We start from the raw sequence: 22,697 nt of genomic DNA, 5'->3' as shown, positions 1-22,697 counted from the left end.
AACAGGGGAGCAATATGTCAGCCTTCCCTAGCCTGGTGCCACTGCCCCAATGGTTTCAACCACAGTTCCCATCATCCCTGACTCATTGGCTCTTCTGGAGCACAACTCAAGGATACAGGAAGCCATCTTACACTCAGATAGACCATCTATACTGACAAGAAGGGGCTCTACAGCATTTGAGCCAGGAAATGTCTCCCAGTCCTACGTGGGGATGTCGTAAATTGAACCCAGGACCTTCTGGGCACAAAAGCAAATGCTCAACCACTAAGCTACAGCCCTTCCCCCAGGTGGGAAGAAGCTGCAAGATGTGGTCATTTCAGTTGTATTTCTACAGTGATACGATGAGAGCTTTTGCACCTTGTGGCGTGCCATGTTTTAAATTTCGAATTTTGCAATTTGTGTTTTTTAAAGCACCATTCTTCATTGAGGTTGCTGGAGAAGCCTATAAGCCTTCTGAATAAAGTTAACTGGAAACCAATGACGTCGGGAACAATACTGGAGCGAGTTCTTCTTTCCTCTCAGCGAGCCACACTTATGAGGCCAACAGCTGCATTTCAAAACACCTGAAAATTTCCAAACACTCTTGGAAAGGCAGGCCCACGTAGAGTGTGCTGCAGCCATCCATTTAATTTCTGGCGGGGATGAAACATATATCATTTGATTAAAGCGGCCTGTGGTGAAATTCATATTGGCTACGGTCCACAGGATTTGCAAATACCTTTTAGTTAAACCTTCAGAAACTGCGAAAACTCTGTTGGGTCTCCACTTAGGCAGCTCTTGCAATAATTTTTACCAAGGCATTTCTATGTAGTAACTAAACTTTTACATTTTTAATTCTCGTGAGAAGCAACTACAGGCCTGATATCGCACACTGGTGTATTGTCTAATAGATGCTAAGTCCTAAACAAGGCCTCCTTTCAGAAGCCAATATTGATACAATGGTCATAACGCAAACAGTCCTCTTGGTTCTTGGGTTGGTTTTTACTCCTGAAGAGACAGTTGCGTCTTTATTTTGCTCATTTTGAAAGGTTTATACACTGCTTAGTCACAATGCTCTCTAGGCCAATGGCCTATGTGGACCAGCAGCCTGTTCTTTCGGGGATGTCTGTGGTAAATCACCAAGCAGGACATGAACCAAGGGACCCTTTCCTCTCCTGTTGTTTCCAGAAACTGGCATTCGGGCGCATTACTCAGAGCTCTGTAGAGTTGTCTCAATAATCAATTCAAAGAGACAATATAATCTCTCCTCCTCACACCCAGGTGGAAAACAAATCACCCGTGCATCACCACTATTTAATAATAGATTTTCAGCAGAAAGCCTATGTTCCCTTACGCACATGTTGTGCCTTCTTGTGAACTGCAGAACAATGGGACATTTCTGTCAACAAGCAATTCACGGAAACACTTATTTGTTTAATTTCTGTTAAGTCGGCTGTTACATCATTTTGCTCCACCTTAGTCATTAGTACGCAAGCCCTACCCCTGTATCCATGGGCAATGCTACCAATGGTTTATAATATTTATCCCCCCAAAAAATGCACGTTAGAGGAGGGGAAAGCAGATCAATTCAACCTGTATCTATCCATCTTCCACCTCTAGATTTTTGGTGACTCCCTAGTTTGCCGCTGCAGCTGGGCTCAGCCACATTTTTTCGTGTGCTCTAAACATCTTCTGCCCCTAAGCCAAATCTGTGGGATGGCAGCAGCTGACTTATTTGGGATATGCCGCTCTTTATCAAAAGACCACAGCGCAGTTTACAACATAGTTAATGCAGCAACGATATAATGAATGTAATAGCACACAAGAGATTAATAGGCTTCATCTGCCTACTCACGTTCCAAGAAAGTGAGCGGCTTACTTCAGTCGCAGGAGCCCACGTAAACTGGTAACCCATTGAGCAAACACGTTCTGCCCTTGTTCTAGCTGTACAGGTTTTGTCACGGATCCCTTTGGAGACTCTTAATTGCTCTTCAAATACTTAACTGCCCATGTTTTGAGCTAAACTTTGAACATGGGGGGTCGGCGGGTACAGAACAGAACAGACAGCGCTTCGGGGCCTGTGGGCACATCTGCAACCTGGAGAAACTGTCCTGGGTGCCACAGAAGCACAGCAATGTAAGAAGAGCCAAAGGTCCAGCCTGTGATATTTCAGCACCTGAGGCAAACCAAAAAAAGGCTTTTGGTCGTCCTCAGGCCAAGGGGGGCAGTGAAGATCTACATCAGGAACAAAGAGACAGTGAAGATCTACACCAGGAACTTTACCTGAAGGTTCACATAGGAATCAAAGACCATTGAATTAGATAAATTAACAGGAAGGATTCGAAACCTGCAGGATCAGGTGAACTATTTGAAAAGTAATTGTGATGAACAGATTACGCTAGTAGGACTGTAAGAAGTTTTGTAAGGTGGATTCTTTGAAATATTGCAAGAATACGAAGAGAATTATTAGTTAATGTAATACAGAAATTAAGAAATGAAGAATAAGTGATAAAGAACGGGAAATCGTCAGAGGTGTTGACGGAAGTCTAAAATATTGCATAAGATGAGAAGTTGTGTTGTAAGACTGTTGGAACTGATATGTAAAAAATAAAATAAAAATGTATATTAAAAAAAAACAGGAATCAAAGACCAATGTGGAGAAAGGATCAGGGCCAGCTCTGAATTATGCCAGGCAGGTGCAGAGCCCAGGGGACCCCCGAGGGCAGCCCCTATTCACCAAGCAGCTGCACCAGAGGTAGCATTGGGATGGAGGCTGCCAAAGAAGTGGCAGCCACGGGCAATGCATTTCTCGTGGGCTGGATCTGCTGCCCCTGTGGAGCTTGCCACCTGAGGCAGCCGCCTCACCTTGCCTCATGGGTGGGCTGGCCCTGCCTAGTCCAGCATCCTGTTTTCACCCAGGCCAGCCTGATGCCTGTGAGAGGCTTGGCAGGGGGGACCTGAGAGCAACAGCCCCCTCTCCCCACTTGTGATTCCCAAGCAGCTGACACCCAGAGGCATCCTGGCTCCAGCCAGAGGAGGTCGAATGTCAGTGGCTGCCTCTTCCCTCATGCCGTCCCCCGCTTGGTCAAACATTCTCAGTGCCTCAGCAGGGAGAGCCAGAGTTACCAATTAACAGAAAGACAATGGACATTTGGGCACCTCGTTGCCATAGAGCTTTGAGGCCTTGTCTGTACATTTACCAGAATGGACTGTGCCGCTTCCAAACTCAGGTGGAGATGCCATTTTAAAAAAATGTGGGGAGAGGGTGGGAAATCGTAGAAGAAAAACTAGCAAATATAGGGAATAGGGCTGGACTCCCTCTCAGGAGCTTATAGTTACTTGATTTTTTATTTTTCCCACTAGCAGGGAGACTTTCAAAAGCAAATCCACCACCTGTAGCCTGAATGTTTGCCTCCCGTTCCTCATCCACCTCAGAAATTGTGACGTCTCTGGTTCCTCAATCTTGGAAGCATTTTGGATGGGTCTCTTTGCCAGCCTTTGCCACCCTGCTATGTCTCCACTATAAGAGATCACTTTGCACGGAATAGCACATCTTTCTGAAGTTTTTAAAATCATATTTATATAGGGTAACAGATGACTCTATTTCCTTAAACATAGAATCATAAAATTGTAGGACTAGATGAAATTTAAGTACAGTATTGGTATTTCAAAAGATACTGATGTTCTGGTGAAGTTGTCCACTTCAGTAATGTACAAACTGAATCCTTTCCCACTATCACTCCCCAAATTCCTTAGAAGCCCCCTCCCCCCACAGCCCCACCTTCCAGAAACCTGCATAAATTGCACCATTTGCACTATAGGATCCCGGAATCTTTTCGGCTACCCTTCTATTTACGAGAATCCTCTGCCGCTGTTAGGGAGTTTCTCAATTCTTGCCATGACAAATGGACAACAGCTTAGTGACACTTCTTTGGCCCAAGTCTCAAATCATAAATTGTATGTACACCAACACATTGCACATCAGCTACCAAATGATGATAAATGAAGAAAACGGTGGAATGAAGGATGCATCTGAACAAACAGATTATCTCACACCAGTTGCGTCCAGCTTTGGATCAGAAACTAGGGGCGTTCACACCACTTAGGCCTGCAAACAAGGAAGGGTGGAGACCCCAGGGGTCACCAGCTGTGGCTTCCACCCTGACCCTCTCCCTCCCTTTTTAGCTTTAAATTTTGGCAATAATTATAAAATTTGAGCACTCCACCCATCATATTCATTTTTATAAAATGCCACTATGTTTAATTTGTGTTAGAGCATCATTAAGAAGGATAAACTACTGTACAGTAATGTATTATGTCTATTCCATTTTTTTAAAAAAAAAATATAAACAGTATTCTATCCTCCAATCCCACCCCACCCCTAATTGCTATAAACCACTCCAAACATACCAGAAAAAGAATGACTCTTTTGCAGAACACCTGGATCCCCCCCACCTTTCTCAGTTCTTTCAAATCATGCTCAAAACAAGGGAGACATGGCCCTCAAACACCACACCCTCGCTTTCCCTGTTAACACACCTCTTCTTCAGTTACGGCACATTGCAAAGGGGACCAGGCTAGCAGTCTGATACTAGTAAGGTAAAGGAGATCAGGAATTTACAAACATCACAACTGTACAACTCTGTGCACATCTCAGGAAGAAGCAGTGGGCCCACTATAGCCACACAAAAAGGAGAAGAGGGAACGCATAGCAAAGACTAAAGGGGAAAGATATTTGCAACATTTCCTATGCTCATTTGTGTGCACAGATGCAGATTATGATTTTTTAAATTGCTGGGGGAAGTAATCCCACTTCCACCTAAGACATAACCGAAGGTGTTGGGCTAGAGGCCTTTGCGTTTATCCATCTGATGCTTTGCCCATCTCTGTGCTGGTCCTTTGCAGTCAGAAAAAAATAATAATGGGAGACTCCAGCAGTTGCATTAATGCTTATTATACCTGTGCTCTGTTCCCACTAGGATACATTCATTAGTCCAGCAGTATGTACCGGTAATTGCCATAGTCAAGGCCGGATTTAGGTTTGATGAGGCCCTAAGCTACTGAAGGTAATGGGGCCCTTTATATGTCCAACTGTCCTTTGTCAACAACAAATACCATATTTTTCGCTCCATAAGACACACTTTTTCCCTCCTAAAAAGTAAGGGGTGTGTGCCTCTTATGGAGCGAATGCAGGCAGGAGGCAGGAGGGAAAAGCCCCCAAGAACTGCACACACGCTCCACAAGGGAGCCCGGCTCTTCCTGGCTTTTGCGGGAGGTGGGGGAAGGGACAGAGGGCAGCCCCTTCTACTTCCTCGGGGAAAAGCCCCCAAGAGCCACAAACACGCTCCACGTGGCTCGTGAAAGGGAGCACTGAGCAGAGACTGGGATGCATACAGGCTCTGCTCAGCACTCCCTTTAAAGAATTTTTTTTTCTTGCATTCCCCCTCTAAAAACTAGGTGCGTCTTATGGAGCGAAAAATACAGTAGTCTCTGTTTTTTGTGTTGAATATATGCTATATGGCAGGCATCCCCAAACTCGGCCCTCCAGATGTTTTGGGACTGCAACTCCCTTCATCCCTAGCTAACAGGACCAGTGGTCAGGGATGATGGGAATTGTAGTCCCAAAACATCTGGAGGGCCGAGTTTGGGGATGCCTGCTATATGGTAATTTATGGACTTAATAGGTATCTAAAGCCATTTGCACATGTTGCCATTCTCTGCATCAGCCTCCACACTCTCATCCCCTGCGAGTAATGCAATGCTGTGTACACAGACTTTGAGAGTAGATCCCATTGAACAGAGATTCTTATTTCCATGTAAATACACACAGGATTGCAGGTTCACATATAAATACTTAAGAGGATTTCCTCCCCTACTTTGCTTGATTATCTTTAAACCTCTTATCTCTTTCTCCAATCCACGCTCTGCATGGCCCACATTTGCTCCAGGGCAGACACCTGTCTTTCTGGCTTTCTGCTATCTCTATAAAGCACCCGAACAAAGCTGTCACTAAGTACAGAAATAAAAATGACAGATAACCCTTCTCTATAGGAAAAAAACAAACCACATAATCATGACCAATCCTCATCTGCTGCTCAAATAAATTCTCTTTTCTTCTCCTTCTAACCTTCCACATGCCTGACATATTTAGAAGTCTATACAGTACTGGAAACGGGAAAAAGAAAACAGGGAACTGTTTCTTCCTCTAAAAGTTACAGCATTTTCTGAAGGAGCTCAAAAAGGCTCAGAAAGCGAAGGAAATTTGTGATGGACTTGGATTCTTGTGGCATTTATTATTATTATTATTATTATTATTATTATTATTATTATTAGTTCCCTGCCCATCTGTCTGAGTTGCCCCAGCCACTCCGGGTGGCTTCCAACAGATATAAAAACATAATAAAACATCAGACATAAAAACTATGCAGCACTCAAGTTAGTCCTGCTAATTCTCAGGTAATCTCAGAAATGCATCGCCACTGCAACCTTGAAACTGCTGTCCCAATTCACTGATCAAGCAATTCAAAACAGATGGCATATAAAGATCTCTCAATTGAACAGTGAACAGATTAGCTTTTATGTTGATGTATGGAGCGCTTAAGACAAGCATGTGGCCAGGTGCTGTTGAACTACAGTTCCCATCTTCCTTGACTACTGGGACTGCTGGCTGGGACTGATGGGAGTTGGAAGTCCAACAACTTCTGGAAGACCAGACCACAGACGGGTTCTCACCTTCCAACTTCTGCAAACTGCAAATAGCAATATTCCGTCAGAAAAAAAACATTTCTCTCTCTCTCTCTCTCTCTCTCTCTCTCTCTCTCTCTCTCTGTGTGTGTGTGTGTGTGAGAGAGAGAGAGAGAGAGAGAGAGAGAGAGAGAGAGAGAGAGAGAGAGAGAGAGAGAACTGGGAATACCGTTTCTGAGATTATGCCTCTCTGTGCACCGCCTTACAAAATGCAAATGGGTGTATCCAAAGTTGTTCGACTCAGAACAGACGCATTGAAATAGATACGCATAACTAACATATGCCCATTTATTCCAGTAGGTTACTCATGAATGGCACTTAGCTGAATACAACCCAAAGTATGCTTCCCCCAAGCCGCTTCTTTAGAATAATTGCTTTGTTCTATTACGCAAATTCACACGGTATTTTTGAAAACGGCTACAACTCGTGCAGTTCACTAAGATATATTTAAAGTGGAGACCATCCCAATTAAATTTCAGTGCATTTTGTTGTTCAGTAACCTGCCCATTAAAAAAAAGCTGTGGTTTTCAAAGCATGTCTTGGAGAAAACTCTTGGGCTTTTTCAGAAGCTTATCAGGGATTATCAGAGAAGTGGCAAATATGGCCAAAAGTAAAGGGAGGCAGTCACGTGCCACAGGTATTCTGTGTGTGCCTTAGAACGGCCAGGAATTCTGTGGCAGAGGTGAAGGCTAATAGAGAAAGGCTTTCTCCGAAGGCATTCAAAGTTTGAACGCCCACGGCATCAAAACAATGGCAAAGGCCATCCATCTGAGCAAGTCGTCCTTCACAGGCGGAAGATTCTGGGTTCAATTCCCAGCATCTTCAGGGAGACCACTGACAAGTCAGGTAATAATGAGCCCTAGAAACAGAGTTTTTATTTACAAAATGTATACACTGCTTGGTTGTAAGAAAACGTTTAAATGGTTTGCAAAACTATGAAACATTCAAACCCTCATTTTTTAAAAAAAAGAGTTAAAAATTAAGACATTCTAAAGAATGTCAACAGCAGCTTTTTGTACAAGCGTGCTTAAACAAAAACGTTTTAAGCAGGTTCCACAGCAGAGAGTACAGCAAAGGGACCTGCTTGATGTCAGGAGCTGCCACACTAAAAGACTGATTTCTAACAGATGCAGAACGAGTATTATGAAGCATCAGCTGCAACACTGCCAGTTCTGCAAAGGGAAAAGGTCAAATGGACACATTATGGGGTAAGGTAGGCCTGGAGGCAAACTGGTCTCAAGGTGTAAAGGCAGTGGTTTTCAACCCGTGTGCTGTGGCACCCTGGGGTGCCTTGAATGATGGTGCCGCAGGCAACACTGGCCTCTGATGCCCTCTCATGTCTCTGCCTCCCAAAGACTTGCACAGTTGTTTATTGCAGTAGCCCTGGCTACAAGCTCCACAGGCGAATTGTGCCTCTGTGGCTGGCCAGGGGGTGCTTCCCAGGCCCCTGTGGGGCAGTGTGAGGAAGCACCAATCTTTGGGGCAGGTGGGCAGGGCTCAGAAACCAGCTGCCTAGAGGACTCCCAAGGAGAGGGGAGAGGAGACTGAGGAAACACTCCACAAGGAAGGGTGTTTGAAAAAGGGTGAGAGGCTTGCTGGCAAGGGGTAAAAAGTAAAGGACCCCTGGACGGTTAAGTCCAGTCAAAGGCAACTATGGGGTGTGGTGCTCATCTCGCTTTAAGGCTGAGGGAGCCGGCATTTGTCCACAGACAGCTTTTCAGGTCATGTGGCCAGCATAACTAAACCACTTCTGGCACAACGGGACACCGTGACAAAAACGAGAGCACACGGAAACACTGTTTACCTTCCCACCACAACGGTGCCTATTTATCTACTTGCACTGGTATGCTTTTGAACTGCTAGGTTGGCAGGAGCTGGGACAGAGCAACGGGAGCTCACTCCGTCACAGGGATTCAAACTGCCGACCTTCCGACTGGCAAGCCCAAGAGGCTCGGTGGTTTAGACCATATAATTGACATAACTGGGCTCCTGGGCCCCACAGGGGTGCCGCAAAAAGAATGTAGTTGGTCAAGGGAGCTGTGGACTCAAAAAGGTTGAAAACCTCTGTGTTAAGGGCATTATAAACAAATGATAACTCCTTGAACTTCGCCCATTAGCCAATGGGCAACTAGTGTCGATTTCTACACAAAGGAGTCATACAGCTGACTGAGTCCCACTCCTGCCAGTGACCGTGTCTCTCTCAGCATTCTTCCATAACTGCAGCTTCCTTATCAAGCACAAGGGTAGCTGCACATAGAGTGCATTGCTGTAACCCAGTCCAGTTCCATTAAGCAATTAAGAGCCCTGAAAGAGCAGACAACCTGCGCAGAATAGATTCTTATCTCCTTTCCTTTCGTGTTTCTACACAGCTGTTCATTCATAAGTGCCCCCTCCTCTCATAACAGCTGAGCATTCTTCTTTTTTTTTCCTGGAGGGCCGAGCTGAGTTCCCCCCCCCAAAAAAAAATAATAATGACACCATTGACCCAGAGACATGCAGGTGTGCACAAGGAAGGAGGAGGGGGTTAGCAGTCTCTTGATAGGAGATAAGGGAACGGATAGATTTTTGGCATAGTTTGGAAAGATAATGGTGGATGGGAAAGAGATACGATATAAAGTGGAGGAAGAGGAGGAGGCGGCAACAGAAGGGCTGGGGCTGAGGGACATCACAAAAGGATTGCCCCACTGGTCGCAGGACACCATCACCTGCTTGTGGCACAGACTGGCTGATAAGATGGGACCTCAGCAACAAGCCGGCAGGTCACAGAGCAACAAGGCACAGAATGTACACAGTCCAGATCTGCTGAGCAAATGAAATATTGTCAGCTTGGCTGGCCAACAGCAAAACCTTGAACCAGCAGCTCAGAGAGCAACGAGGCACGGAATGCACGCGGTCCAGTTTTGCCAAAGGAAGAGGCTAACGTGAGTTTGGCTGGGATGAGAAACTTCCGCAGACCTGCAGCACAAAGAGTGGCTGGGTGAGAAAAGGGCCAAGGTGGAAGCCAAGCAGGACAACTGAAGGAAGCTGATGGAACAGGCAACAATAACTATTGAGTAAGGGAACTGTTAAATAATGAGAAAGCCCAAACATAGCCCGCCCCCCTCCCTCATGCTGAGAAAAGCTTTATCCATGTCAGACTCTGGGAAAGGTGGCAGCGCCACAATCCACAGGTAGTGGGTGTGCTGCCAAGACCACCCAAAATGCTTACTGGCACTTGGAAAGATCCATCTCTGCCCAGACGCTCTTATCCCTGCCATAACCATCATCAGATGGACTTAGCCCTACATTCTGCTGTCATGTTTCCCACATTTCTAACTGCTCACAGAGGCGCTTCTTTCATAATTGAAACCAGAGGGACGCTTGGCGCCTACGCTTGACAAAAGTCCGTCTTGAGAGCATCCAAGAGTAACTTGCCCTTTGAGAAGACTGCCTTTAATGTATCTATGATTCTGTATCCTAGAGGATGTTACAGCTTGTGAAGAGCAGCAAACCCTGGCCGTTTTTTAAGGAGATCTTGAACCTGTGGCCTTCTGATGCAAAGCCTCTGCTCTACCCCTGAGCTATCGTTGGCCGGCTGGAAGGATCCGTGGCCAGACAACAGAGTTGCACCAGGAAAAAATGCAAGAGGAGTCCTACTGGAGAAGACTCAAGGCCTGTCTAGGCCAGGGCTCTGTTCTTACAGTGGCCAATCAGATGCCTACGGGCAGCCCACAAGCAGAGCCTGAGGCAGGCAGGCCCAGCCATGAGGCAAGGTGAGGTGTCTGCCTTGGGCGGCAGGATCCACCAGGGTCAGCAAATCCAGGCTCCGAGGAATGCATCACCTGCTGCCGCCACCGACACAATGGCAGCAACATCTGCAGCAAGCTCCTTGGAGGCCAGACCTGCCACCTCTTTGGCATCCCCCACGCCACCCTTTACAGAGGCCTCTGGGTGAATAGAAGGTGCTGCTTGTCTCCTCCCACCCTTGTCCCTGATGCAGATCTTTAGCCCCCTCTTGTAGACCTTCACTCATCCCTTCTTCCCTGACCAATAGGGGATGGGCAGCATTTCGTGGTTCACCTCAGGTGCCAAAATGTCTTGTGCCGGCCCTGGTCTGAGGGCAGTGTCCCCCAAAGTGGTTCTGTTCGCACACTGACTTTTGGCTGTGCAACAGAACTTCCCTTCCTTCTCCCCATGCGCTGCCTAAATCTGTTCTGGGTCTTCCCCCGACCCTCCAGAGCGGATTCGGAGGCTGCATGGAGAGAGAGAGAGAGAGAGAGAGAGAGAGAGGAAGTTCTGCTGTGCAAGTTCTCTTGCACAAATGGAAATCCGTGCACTAGCAGAACTGTTTCATTATATACAGCCCTGAGTACTTCCAGCACTCTTTCTGCCCTTGTGATTCACAACAGCTGGTTTTCAGAAGAATACTGCCTCAAGAGGCCGGAGGAACAACCTAGCCATCATCGCTAGAAGCCATTCATAGCCTCAGCCTCTATGAATCTGTTATTATTATTAAAAAAATAAAATATATTTAAAAGGGGGGTTAATTAAAGGATGTTTATAGTTAAGGGTACATAAAACATCTCTGTTTTCAATTCACAGAGTCCTTTCTACAGGTGTGAGATACTGAGACATTGTGAGGTTGTGGGGGATAGAATCAGGGAGATTGTCCATTCTTTCACTTAGTATATGAGCAGAGTTTTTATGTCAGCATTATTTTTCCTTTGTCTGTTTGTTGTGTGTTGTTTGTTTATTATTATTATTATTATTATTATTATTATTATTATTATTATTATTATTATTATTTTATACCCCAGCCACTCTAGGCAGCTCCCAACAGAATATTAAAAACATGATAAAACATCAAACGCTAAAAACTTCCCTAAACAGGGCTGCCTTCAGATGTCTTCTAAAAGTCAATATAGTTGTTTATTTCCTTGACATCTGATGGGAGGGTGTTCCACAGGGCGGGCGCCCCTACCGAGAAGGCCCTCTGCCTGGTTCCCTGTAACTTCGCTTCTCACAGTGAGGGAACCTCCAGAAGGCCGTCGGCGCTGGACCTCAGTGTCCGGGCTGAACGATGGGGGTGGAGATACTTCTTCAGATATACTGGGCCGAGGCCGTTTAGGGCTTCAAAGGTCAGCACCAACACTTTGAATTGTGTAAACCCCTCAGCAGGATACAAATTAATATGGCTAGTCCAATCCTCTTTTGAAGCCATCCAATTTGGAGGCCGCTACACTACCTCCAACAGGACTGGGCTCTTTGGGCTCACAGCACCCTTTAATTAGTCACGAAAGTCAACTTACTTTGGCTGCGATACACAGAGCCGTTCAAAGGCAGCAGAAGACTGCAGGCAAAACAATGAAAGGCAGAAAATAGACTTCTAAAAAGAAATACATCACACACACCGGGTGATTCATGGCCTATAATTAGACAGCGGCTTCCAAGAGTTTCAGCAAGGCTATTTGTATTGTGGGCAAACACACCAGCAACACAAGTTTGGCAACGTAACCCCATCAAATCTTGCCTCCGCTTGTTCAAGTCAGGTGTACGAAGCTTGGCTGTGAAAAGGCGTCGCTATTACTTACGCAGTCAGCAGACTAAGAATACGCAAGCGTTGATTCAGCTCAATGCCTTTTCTGCACCAGACAGTGTTTTGGCAGCTGGAGACCCAGACCCCCAGTTCCTATAAGCTCTGGATGGGAATTCAGAAGAAAGATTCCTAGGAGGAAATGAGGCTTTTGCAGTTTAAAAGAGAGTAAGGAGAAGCTTCAGGGTTGTCTGAACTTGCTTAGAGAGAGGAAGGGTGCTGCCTGATTTTCTGTGGTTTAGTTCTAGGTCTGAGCTCTGGAGCATATTTTTTAAAAAATGCTGTGTTCCAGGAGGAGGCAGAGAATGGCATTCAGCATCCTACTGAATTTCCAACTGACACAGGGCAAGAGGGAGAGAGACCTGCAAGGGGAAAGAACAAGATTCTGAACCTGGGTCAAAAATGCTGCCAGTGCAAAGGGCTCAGCCAGTGGCAGGGATGCCAAGAGTCAAAAGTCCTGCTTAGCAAATAAACAAACGACTTTGCAGGCCACCAATAAAGCAGTCAGAAGAGGAGGAGGAGGAGGAGGTTGCCCTTCCGAGGCTTTTGCTCCAGGTAAAAAGATCAAGGCTGCAAATTATGGCTTTATGGCTTTGTTCAGCCTTGAACTGGTGCCACCTCAGCAGGAGGGTGTTCAAGGTTGCAAGAGCTTGGGGAGAGTGATCAGCATGTTCTGTTCGAGGGCAGAGGAGGAGGGCAAGCGGTGGAGGAGGCACAGAAGCCACTACAGAATCCCAGCAGGTTGGATAAAAGGGAGAATTTCCAGGAAGATACTGTTCCTGCCACATACCAGTGCTGCAGAAGTGAGAAAAGCAGGAGGCCCGTCAATCCTCATTTCAGGCAAAGCTTTTAGAAGTTACAGGGAAAAGCCACAGTGCTCTGTTCTACCTTGTTACTATTTGTGAGCTGTAGATGCAACCCTTTTGCTGCACGGGGACCTTTCCCAGCCCTGTTTCATAAGGGGAGGGGGCCGCCCTGCGGGACATCTTTGATAGCCTTTTCTTCTAAGGAGCAAATCCTACACAAATCCAGAGTGGTGTTCCTAAGATGGTTGGATGGCACCTTGTACGTCTCCTTTGCGCCAACTGCTGCAGCCATGCTGGACCACATCAACAAGGCCGAGAACGGGTTTTTTGTTACCTGAGGCAGACCCTGGGAAGCCTAGGTCCCCCATACACACTGCCCAAGCCTGTGCCCTGGGGAGGTCACTTCTGTAAATAATAATAATAATAATAATAATAATAATAATAATAATAATAACAACAACAACTTTTATTTATACCCCGCCCTCCCCAGCCAGAGCTGGGCTCAGGGCGGCTAACACCAGTAAAATCACAGTAAAAAACATAATAGGGGGAAAAGAAAAAGAAGAAAAAGAAAACAACAATTTAAAATACAGGTTAAAATGCAATTTAAAATACAGCCTCATTTTAAAAGCAGCTAGTAAATCAAGGCCATAAGGGAACGGAAACATAAGGGTCAGACTGAGTCCAAACCAAAGGCCAGGCAGAACAGCTCTGTCTTGCAGGCCCTGCGGAAAGATGTCAAGTCCCGCAGGGCCCTAGTCTCTTGTGACAGAGCGTTCCACCAAGTCGGGGCCAGTACTGAAAAGGCCCTACTACTAATGCAGCAGTTTGACTTCACCCCTGGAGGCGCACTCCATTGTGTCTCGAGATAGACGGATGTCAACAACAGGCAGGCAGATTTTATTCTGACTGTCTGTTGGTAGACAGAGCCGGAGTCAAAAGTGGGTGGAGCAACAAAGATGGATTTTACCTTTGCAGGGCTGTGACCTGGAAGTGAGCAGTGTTGCTGGGGGGGGGGCAGTGGCCTGCATGAGAACTGGAGAGAGCCCCCCAGGCCAGATACAGAAGCCTGGAGGTCCACACAGGCCTCAGGCTCCTCCACCTCTGCTTTACTGCACAGATATGGAGGGAAGGGAAAGCAAAACCCTTCAGTTCCTCAGCTACCCTAGATTTTTGGTTTCTTTTTAAAGGAATTTGGGCAACCCCAGCAGACAGCACTGAGCTAAGGGAGGTTCATAGCCTGATCCCACATCAAGGCATCTTCCAATGCTTTGTGCCACTTTTTAAGTGACGCAGAGCCCTTTTTCGGATGCAGATGTTCAAAGTGTCAACAAACAGGAAAGAGAAGTGTCACACATCCCCCAGCCAACGTTCATCCAGGAAGGCTACACAGTCCCTGGAAACAAAAGGGGTGGGAGGCTGATTTAAAACAGAAGCTACATTAGCCGAATTACATCCTTCACGGACTTCTCCATGCCGCAGGAAGGATGAACCAGTCATACAACCCGTGAGAAAGAAAGCAGAAATTGGGGTGGGGGGGGACAGGTGTTTATTGTGGGATCAGCACGGCCTCACGTGTGCAGCTTTCCTGTGGCATCTGTGCCAACCATCGGCATCCTATATTTTGGGTTGCCAGCTCACCTTTGTCTCCCATTACATCCAGATTTACCTCCTTGCTTTGCATGAGAGGAAGTCACGTATCTTGGATGCTAGGCCCAGGTCAGCACATCCTTGCTGAGATGATAAGTGGCTTCCTTCCTGTTATGCAAAAGAGGATGAACCAGCCTCTAAGAGAAGAACCAGCTGCAGTTGCTAGATTCTTTTGGGCAGGGGTCAGCAACCCGCGGCTCCGGAGCCGCATGTGGCTCTTTTACACCTTTGCCGCGGCTCCGGGGCGGATACTAGCGAGGGGAGGAGGCGCATTATGCACCCCGACACTCCCCACTGTGGTGGGCGCTGTACTGGCTGTGATGTCGCATGGGGGCAGTGCATGCGTTAGTCACGCACCGTCCCAACGTCACCTTCCTGCCTCCTGCCCGCTACATTGTAAGGGGCATGTACGCTGGTCACTGTTTTGAAGGGGAGTGAAGAACACACAAACACAAAAAGGTAACTTGTTAATTTAACTTGTTTAATTTATTTCTATGAGGAGGAGTAATTCTGAGGGGTCAAACAAAGAAATAATAAAAAAGTGACAAAAAGTTATTTTTATAATGACGAGTTTTGCGGCTCCCAGTTTTTTTTTCTTCAGAAACGGGTCCAAGTGGCTCTTTTTGTCTTAAAGGTTGCAGACCCCTGCTTTTGGGGAAGGGACTGGCTGGCAGTGAGGTTGCAAAAGAGGCTCTTGCCATCCCCAGGGGGCCTGCAGCAATTTCTGTGACCCTGGAAATATCACACACCTTCCTTCGTAGCTGGCCTGGCCCCCACCTCCCATAAAGGAGCAGGTTGAGTATAGAGTCCCTCCCTGCGTGTTAACTGTGTGAGCTGCAATAGGTGCCTTGGAGGAAAAAGCAGGATATAAACGAAAGAAAGAAAGAAAGAAAGAAAGAAAGAAAGAAGACATTTTGATTCGATATCCCGCTTTATCACTTCCCGAAGGAGTCTCAAAGCGGCTAACAATCTCCTTTCCCTTCCTCCCCCACAACAAACCCTCTGTGAGGTGAGTGGGGCTGAGAGACTTCAAAGAAGTATGACTGGCCCACGGTCACCCAGCAGCTGCATGTGGAGGAGCGGAGATGTGAACCCGGTTCCCCAGATTACAATACTACCGCTCTTAACCACTACACCAAACTGGCAGAAAGAAAGAAAGAAAGAAAGAAAGAAAGAAAGAAAGAAAGAAAGAAAGAAAGAAAGAAAGAAAGAAAGAAAGAAAGAAAGAAAGAAAGAAAGAAAGAAAGAAAGAAAGAAAGAAAGAAAGAAAGAAAGAAAGAAAGAAAGAAAGAAAGAAAGTTGTGTACGGAGCCTATGGACAGCCAACGTGGCACTCTCTGTGTGATGTGGGACTACAACTCCCATCAACCCTGATCATTGGTCATGCTGGCTAACGCAGATGGGAGTTGTAGTCCAATAATATCGGGGAGGCCACCAGCGTTGGCTACCCCAGTCGAGACTAATACAGCTAGTTTACAGAGCGTAGTTCAAAGAGATAAACATCAACACAGCTGGTGGAGTCTTACAGGGATTGTCTTCTCCACAGACAAGGGATGAAGGAATAGGACAGGCACTACCAACAGGTAGATCGTGATCTACCGGTAGATCACCGGACGTCTGAGGTAGATCACTGGTAGATCACCGCCTCCCCCCAAAGAAACTCAACAACTTTGGCTCCCCCCAAAAAAGCTCAAGTTTGCCCTGAACACCCCCAAAACAGGGCATGAGAAAAGCTCAACAACTTTGACCTGAACCCCCCAAAAGGGGGTAGATCACTGCCACTTTTTAACTCTGTGAGTAGATCCCAGTCTCTTGGGAGCTGGCCACCCCTGGAATAGGAGAAAGAAAAGGAGACAAGGATCAGCTCCCTCTCCTTCTCTGTGCTACTAGGCTAGGCATCTAGCAGACTGGCTGAGAATTATGATAAGAACGGAAAAGGAAGGGGAAATTGCTGCAGTCTGTATGTTCGCCTGTGGTCAGGAATGGAAATCAGTCAAGTGGATGCAATTGTTTTTAAGCCTGTAAACTGCATGTAAGTAGTGACTTTTAATAAAACATTGTTTTTGGCATTTCCTTCACCTGGAAATGAACTTTAAGCTGCATAAGTCACATAAATATTTACATAAGTGGTGATAAATAAGAGACCGCGAGGCAAACTTGTTTTTAATCAGATTTCTGCAGTAATCTAAATTTGTGCTAATGCATATAACAATTTAATTTAAAAAACTAAAAACAAGAAAAACCAGTTTATATGACTACAGAAACAAGTAAAACAATTGCACCAGCATTAAGGACAGAGTGTGAGGAACTATTATTTCTGACTAGAACCCAACCAGAAATCCTTGGTGACCCAATAACAAAACCACCCAAAGATTTACGAAAGAGATCCTGATGTATCTTCTGCCCACTGCATTACGCTGCATATGCACTATGAATTTAAAGCACCTTTTCTGCCTCCAATGTATCCTGGGAATTTTAGTTTACCCTTCCCAGAGCTATAATTCCCAGCAGATTTAAAGCACATTCCCTCCCTTTAAAAAAAAAACACCATGGGAACTGATGTTTACCTCTCAGAAAACTACAATTCCCAGCACCTTTAAACTATAGTTCCCAGGAGTCATGGCGGGGACATGCTTTCAGTGTGTGGTCTGCTTGCAGCTTGAAACACAATTCAGAGTCTGTGGCAGCACTGGGCACCAGCTGAAGCTCTCTCAACTCCACAATTCCCACCCTGGGGCCTTGGCAGGAAGGAAATCCACACACACAAAGCCCTTGACCCCACCAAGCGATAGGAAGAGCAGCTGGCTGCGAAATCCTCTCCAGATCAAAGAAGATCTCCGTTCTTGAAGAACTGGCACGCCAGAAGCAAGCAAAGCTGAACTTAAACTGGCAACAGCAGAGCCCTAAAGGGTTATTGCTGCATTTGCGGGCACACGCGCTAAACCCTGTCTGTGGTGCCTACCCCTTTACCCCAAATGATGAAACAAGAGGCCAGAGTACAGTGGTACCTCAGGTTAAGTACTTAATTCGTTCCGGAGGTCCGTTCTTAACCTGAAACTGTTCTTAACCTGAAGCACCACTTTAGCTAATGGGGCCTCCTGCTGCCGCCGGACCACGATTTCTGTTCTCATCCTGAAGCAAAGTCCTTAACCCGAAGTACTATTTCTGGGTTAGCGGAGTCTGTAACCTGAAGCGTCTGTAACCTGAAGCGTATGTAACCTGAGGTACCACTGTATGGGTTCAAATTGGCCACAACTTTATTGAGCTTCAGAAGTGGGGAACTTGGCACAGGCCTTGGCAGGTAACCCTCTCAGCCCGCCTGGCTGAGGATATGCGAGAAGATCAAACCTCTCCATTCTTAAGGAAATCAGCCCTGAGTGCTCACTGGAAGGACAGATCCTGAAGCTGAGGCTCCAGTACTTTGGCCACCTCAGGAGAAGAGAAGAGTCCCCGGAAAAGACCCTGATGTTGAGAGGGGACTGTAAAGCGCAAACTTACACAGCATGCCCTTCCACCGACCTCGTCCCGGGAATTTGACCTACATGGGTCAGGGACTCCCGGTTTTTGCCCTTTAATGGGCCCTGCAAGCGCCGCCGCATGGGGAGGGAGCATGAATGCATCCCCCCCCCAACTTGATGTTAGACTAAAGGATACCTTGCCAAGGCCGAAAACCACCAAAGTTGTGACAAAATGCTACAGGGAAGGTGAAACCTGCCAGTGCAGGGGAAATTCCTTCCTGGTTCTGAATACAGCAACCATCTTACGGCCGCAGCTGCACCCACTGACCTGGAACGCAAAATATTAGCCTGTAAGGAAAAGAATCATTAACTTGAAGACCGCTGACCTAGGATGAAATTATGGAGGCAATAAATTTGAGGGAGGGTGGGTGATCCTGGAAGGAAGATCAGCAAAAGAGGCTTCAACAACAGAGTCAGCCTGTTTTCTTTTGGCCTTAGGCCCACCCCCGACCAGCCCGGCCATTGTCCTCCCTGGCTGAGGGGGGTCAAAGGCCGGCCCAAGCAGGTGGGTGGCACCTGCCCAGGTGAGCCCTGCTCAGCCGCAAACTCTGCCCATCTGTGGGGAAGGGAGGGTAGAAATTGCTTAGACTTCAGCCCAAGGAATCAGCAGAAAACGGGGCCCATCTGTGAGAGTTGTTTACAAGAAAAAACAGTTTGCACAGAGTAACCTCTAGGCATGGGTAAGAAATTAGATCCAGTTCACATTTAAACTCACACTTTCCGAAACAATATACCAACCAAAACACACGCAGCCTTCAAAATTTGCCCTTTGCAATGAGGTTCTCCAGTCGAGTAATGTGCACAAAAGGCAGGTACTAAACGGTTTTTTTTTTTAAAAAAATGCATATTTCAGTGAAAACAGCACTCACAAATGCACGACATTAGGGGAAACGTGCTTTGCAAAAATGTTTCTATTTGGGAGTAATTCAATGTGTATATTAGGAGGGATTCAAACCAAAGCGCCGATCAACTTTCATGAGGGAACTGTTTCTTCATGAGGTAGAGAGCTGGATGTAAGATTGGGAAAGTGAGACACAGGGAGAGAAACCAAAACCGACAGATCTGCCCGGCCCTAATAACCACATTTGACCACAAGTGCTGCTTGGGAAGCCAGTAACACCCATGGGAAAAAGGGCAGCAATGAAAAGGCGGCTATTTAGCCCTGGGCCCTAGTTTCAACATGACACGGAGTTCACACACACCTGGTTGCACGCCAGATATATATATATATGCATTTGGGGGGCCCAGGCATGAAATTTAAAGCGTGAGAGGCTACAGTCCACAAGGGTCAGATTGCAGTAATCTTTTAGGATGTGTAAAGTTGCCAGCTTTTGTCTCGTGGTAAAATTCCTGTGCTTTTTTATTTTATTTAAAACCCCCTGCAAAACAGGCAGAAACCCAACAGGTGCGGTTTCCCCTCTCACTGCAACTGGGACACTGTGAAAAAAGAAACCCCACTTCTCCTCCTGGATTCATCCCATTGCTCCAAAGCAGGGAACTGTTCACAGAACAGAGTGGCTCCAGGAAGATGAGGCATTTTACTCCAGACTTCACAATATCATCCTGCAGTTCTTTCTCTGGCTTACTGGCTCCAACACAGCAACCAATAAAAGTGACAGCCTGAAATTCAAGGAGTGCCTCTCATTCCCTCCAAGGGAATCCTCCCCAAACTAGGAATGGCATTTCCCTTACCCTGCACTGCCAACCATTCCACCCACAGAAAACCACACAACTGGAAGGGAGTTGCCATCCCCAAAACATATTTTCCACTTTACGAGCTCAGTAAAATAATAATAATAATAATAATAATAATCTTGCTATGAAACCAACCTGAATGTTTGGGAGCCACGCCTGCAACCTAAAGGTGCTCTGATTGGAGTGGGGGGGGGGGTTTAGAGACAGCAACCACAGAGAACCCAGGTGTCCTGGCTGTTCCAATACATCATACCTTCTGTCCTTGACAGGAGAACACAGAATTAAGTCTGCCTTTGCTGCTGTTGAACCACAATCCCCTTTCAGGAGAAACCAGGCACACTGATCTCCCGCCTCAAGGGCTCAGTGCGCAGAACATGTGAAGAGATGGAACTGATTGAGCATTTTTTGTAGAGCGATTCACGTCAAGCCGCCAAGTGGTCAGTCGCAGAGCTTTCTGGGGCTCACGTGCAAGGCAGCCCACAATACTTAAGTGATCACAATACTTAAAGCCTATTTCCATCCTAAGCAGCCCCAAACACACCTGAGAGGAAGGCGCACGTTTCCAGCAAGCTCCGCTTTGCAAAGGGACCTCTTCTTCCAGGTGTCCTTTATATCACGCATTCACGATGATTTGGGTTCAGGATGCTGCCCGGGCAGCCGTACGCAATGCCGCTTTCAGTGCTCAGTTGCACCTGCAAATGTTTGGAGGCGGCCCTGTTGCTTCGCTACCAAGCGGTCCGTATTTTGCAACATCCTGAAGACACCCCATAGCTTTTCGTACCGCAAACGCCCAGCTATATCTCTCCCATCGTTGCGCTGTATGCCCTGCGGGCAGTGCCAGTGCATTAGCAGAACAACTACCGTAATTGCAGAACAACTAATAAAGCAAATCTACAACCAACGGGATTCACATCAAGCTGTCAAGGAAGCTCAGGTCAGTTACCGCCGCTCAGCCTAGCCTACCTCACAGGGTTGTTGTGGAATTTTATTTTATTTTTAATTTTTTTAAGAGAGCCCTGCATTCGACCTTGAGCTCCTGGGAGGTGTGATATAAAGGCACGAGGGAGGGAGCAAAGCCACACCTTTTGAGCTTCGGCCTGTCGGGCTTGTCGCGCTTAAAGAGTCACCGAGAGCAGGGTGCCAACTCTGTAGAAAGGTCCCGACGACGTAAGCCCGGTTTGCAGCGGGCACGAAGCTCACATGCCCTCCGCAGAGTTATGCTGAGCTGGCAGAATAACAACCGGCTGACTTGGCACCTTCCGGGGGTGATGCGGAGATATCGATCTGCCAGGGGAGCAGGAACGTGCGGAGGAGATACGAAGGAGCCGGGCTAGGGATGAAGGGACCAAAATCCTCTCTTTTAAGACTCCCCGAGAAAAAGAGATAGAGACAGACAGACAAGGACTCTAGTTTGGAAGGAGCAGCTCGTCAAAAAAGAAAGCCCCGCTCCCACTAGCTATGGCCGCTGAAGAGCGACGGCAAATGCACTCTGCATGTGCTCAGGGGCACCCTCGTCTCCTTTTCCCCACCTGCACCCGAACTTAGTTTCAACGGGCTCCTTCCTCTCTCTCCTGCCCTTTGCAAGTTGCGCACAAAGCCCGGACGGCGGTGGGGCGTGGGGGGGGTGTTGGGGAAGGCGCCCCCCACGCTTCTCCCCGGGGGTCCTCACCTGGTGCCAGAGACTCCCCCGCAGCCGCTTCCCGGTCCCTTTCTCTGCCTTCGGAGCCCCATCGCGGCCGCTGCCTTTGTAGCTGCGGCGCCTCGCGGCTCCCCGCCCCCGGGAAGGCGGATCCCCGCAGGTCCTAGCAGGGGTTGGATCCCGTCGGCGCCTGCCTGTGGTAGTCCGGAGACCCGGCGCTCGCTCAGGCTCACTCACTTCCACGGGTCTCCTCCGAGTAGAGCTAGGTTGGCATTGCGCTTTCGTTTAAGCGAACGAGAAAGAGCGCTCTTAACCAGCTTCAGCGGCGGGTGACTACTTGGCAAAGCCCCCCCCCCCCCATCTCACAAATGTTGTTTAGTCGTGTCTGACTCTTTGTGACCCCATGGACCAGAGCACGCCAGGCCCTCCTGTCTTCCACTGCCTCCCGCAGTTTGGTCAGACTCATGTTTGTAGCTTCGAGAACACCGTCCAACCATCTCGTCCTCTGTCGTCCCCTTCTCCTTGTGCCCTCCATCTTTCCCAACATCAGGGTCTTTTCCAGGGAGTCTTCTCTTCTCGTGAGGTGGCCAAAGTCTTGGAGTCTCAGCTTCAGGATCTGTCCTTCCAGTGAGCACTCAGGGCTTATTTCCTTAAGAATGGATCGGTTTGATCTTCTCGCAGTCCATGGGACTCTCAAGAGTCTCCTCCAGCACCGTAACTCAAAAGCATCATTTCTTCAGCGATCAGCCTTCTTGATGGTCCAGCTCTCACTTCCATACATCACTACTGGGAAAACCATAGCTTTAACTATACGGACCTTTGTTGGCAAGGTGATGTCTCTGTTTTTTAAGATGCTGTCTAGGTTGGTCATTGCCTCCCACAAATAGATACGTATTTATTAGTAGTCGGGGTGTATCGGTTTATAGAGCCAACTCCCTTCGTCCTCCCCCATAGGTGCCAACTCCCTGGGACCCTGGGTGATCGAGCACCCACAAAATTCCCCATGAAGGGGCCGGACACCCACAAATTTCAGTGGCAGGGCCATGCACGCTGCATGGCACCCACGGCCCCAGGCACCCATGGTGGCAGCGCCA

The 22,697-nt window shown here is 47.4% G+C and overlaps 1 protein-coding gene across 1 annotated transcript in view; it reads right to left on the bottom strand.

Moving 5' to 3' along the window:
* The window catches only part of HSD3B7 (hydroxy-delta-5-steroid dehydrogenase, 3 beta- and steroid delta-isomerase 7), a 49,954-nt gene extending 28,164 nt beyond the window's left edge, over positions 1 to 21,790 (bottom strand). The window contains exon 1 of the mRNA XM_081883661.1: positions 21,634 to 21,790. The gene's annotated coding sequence lies outside the window, so the exon portion shown is untranslated. The remainder of the gene's footprint in view (positions 1 to 21,633) is intronic.
* Positions 21,791 to 22,697: the final 907 nt, after the last annotated feature.

This window comes from Podarcis melisellensis (genome assembly GCF_964234715.1).
Source record: "Podarcis melisellensis genome assembly, chromosome: 13".
In the NCBI taxonomy this organism is placed as follows: domain Eukaryota; kingdom Metazoa; phylum Chordata; class Lepidosauria; order Squamata; family Lacertidae; genus Podarcis; species Podarcis melisellensis.
Note: the sequence above shows the minus strand (reverse complement) of the source record. Positions and strands in the feature narration are given on the sequence as shown.